The following is a 2,500-nucleotide window of genomic DNA, read 5'->3' on the forward strand; positions in this document are numbered from 1 at the left end:
ATTAATTGTATGGATGCAAATGATGAATTGTCATATTCACCTTCAGGTGGTCATCGATTTGCCCTTATTTCCATTTTTTGGAATCGATGTGAAAACCTCGACTCATAATTCCGAGAGAAAGATCGCGATTAGAATCGTTGCTTACTAGTGGGAAGCCCAAATAGTCCTTGTTTCAACGATATTTGTGTCAGAACTACGTATGAACTCAGTTGAATTAGTTAGTGATTGACTTTTACTGGGAATTAAATGAACGTTATAGTATTTTTCTGGAGAATTAATTGGCGTTGCCTTTTACAGGTATGTAATAATTAGCATTCTTCCAGATGAGGTATAAATTGATTGGAATTTATTTTAGAATGAAGAATGTGGAATACATTTCGAGTCAACTTTGTATGTATGTATGTATATATATATTATATATATATATATATATATATATATATATATATATATATCTATCTATATATATATATATATATATATATATATATATATATATATATATATATATATATATATATGTATATATATATATATATATATATATATATATATATATATATATACATACATACATATATATGTGTGTGCATATAGTATATATAACAATATACAAATATATATATATATATATATATATATATATATATATATATATATATATATATATATATATATATATATAAAGACACATTCAGAAACATCAGTGAAGTATTATCTTTATTCTTGAAAAGACACCAGTGAATTATTTCCTTTATTCTTCAGAAACATCAGTAAATTATTTCCTTTATTCTTCAGAAACATAAATTAATTATTTCCTTTATTCTCCAGAAACATTAAAATGATCAAAGTAAATGACAAAACGTCTAAAAGCCTTGCAGTACTCAATTGTGTCTCTTACCTTCGTGGAATGTGTCTGCGAGTGTTTTAATGGAAAAGTCTTCTTTTCCGTTTTAGTAAGACCTGTGTTTACTTCGGGAACCATCCTTGTTTCCACCTAAGATCATTTCTTATTTTGCAACCGAGAGATAAATGAATTACCGTTCCCTTATCTAGAATTAAAGCGATGCTCACCTGCTAGAAAGTCTTTTCCTTGCCTATTGTGAACCTTCCGTCAATTATAAGGACACCGAAGGAGAATTTATCTCCCCTTTTTATTATGGGTCTTTTCACGGCAATGCCCAAATAGTTAAAAGGAGCCTTTAAGGTCCATAACAGCTAGCGAGATGTGGTTATTTTTTTGACGAAAATATAAAAATTCTTTACAATGGCTGACAGGGCGTAAGATTTGGAATAACCCATAGAAAGTGTGGGAGTCAACAAAAGAGATTCTGAAGCTCCTTTCACGGGGACGAGATACTTAAGAATGAAAGTATGCTCATTCGGTGCTATCATCGAATTATTGTGTGGAATTGCCATAAAAATATTTTGGTTATTTTTTAAATGTTATGTATGAATTAACATTATAAATAATAATAATAATAATAATAATAATAATAATAATAATAATAATAATAATAATAATAATAATAATAATAATAATAATAAAAAATATGAATTTTATTTCAGCTCAAGGCCATATACATGGAATATACAAAGTAGAGACAATGCACACAATTTTGATACATGAGATCACCTGACATAAAAAATGATAATCGGCAGTGTCCACACAGTTGTTGAAGAGGTAGAAAAAAGTATTTATAATATTGGCAAGACAGTAATAATGTTGAGAATAATAGTACACAAAATAATAAAAAATAAATAGCTTCATATTCAGTTTCCTCTTTCGATGTTCAGATCGATCAAATCTGAAGAACACCTTCTGTGGATTTATTTTTCTTAGGTTATAATTGATCAACTGTGTGGACACTGCCGATTATAATTTTTTTATATCAGGTGATCTCATGTATCAATATATATATATATATATATACATATATAAAACCCTCGCTTTGCAGGAACATATTTCAAAATGGATGAAGTATCATAATCAGTTTCCAGTTAAAATCATTAGATAATGATAAGATATGATTGCGCATTTCTGTATTACTACGTTTACATTATCGTGCGGTTTTTGCGCTTCCAAAATAATAATCATCATCATCATCATCATAATATAATAATAATAATAATAATAATAATAATAATAATAATAATAATAATAATAATAATAATAATAATAATAGCGAACGTTAATCAGGAACGTGTAACTGAGGACAGGAAATTTCCCATTTATCCCCAGTTGTACTGTGGCGCTCGCAGTCAAGACGCCCTGCGACCATTGTTGCATGATAATAGGCTCTGTCCGAGGCGACTCGCCGCAAACAGCCAATATAATAATAATAATTCATCAAGACCGTCTCCACCCTCGTTTACTACAGGTAGTGCATACCTACCTACAAATAACACGAGCTCTTTTTATTACAAATCTTTGCATTGAAGTCGCCCAGCACTACCACCCTCTCACGTTCTTGAAACTTTCTTGAAACTTGCCTTCCAG

The sequence above is a fragment of the Macrobrachium nipponense genome, chromosome 14, assembly GCF_015104395.2.
Source record: "Macrobrachium nipponense isolate FS-2020 chromosome 14, ASM1510439v2, whole genome shotgun sequence".
Taxonomy (NCBI): Eukaryota; Metazoa; Arthropoda; class Malacostraca; order Decapoda; family Palaemonidae; genus Macrobrachium; species Macrobrachium nipponense.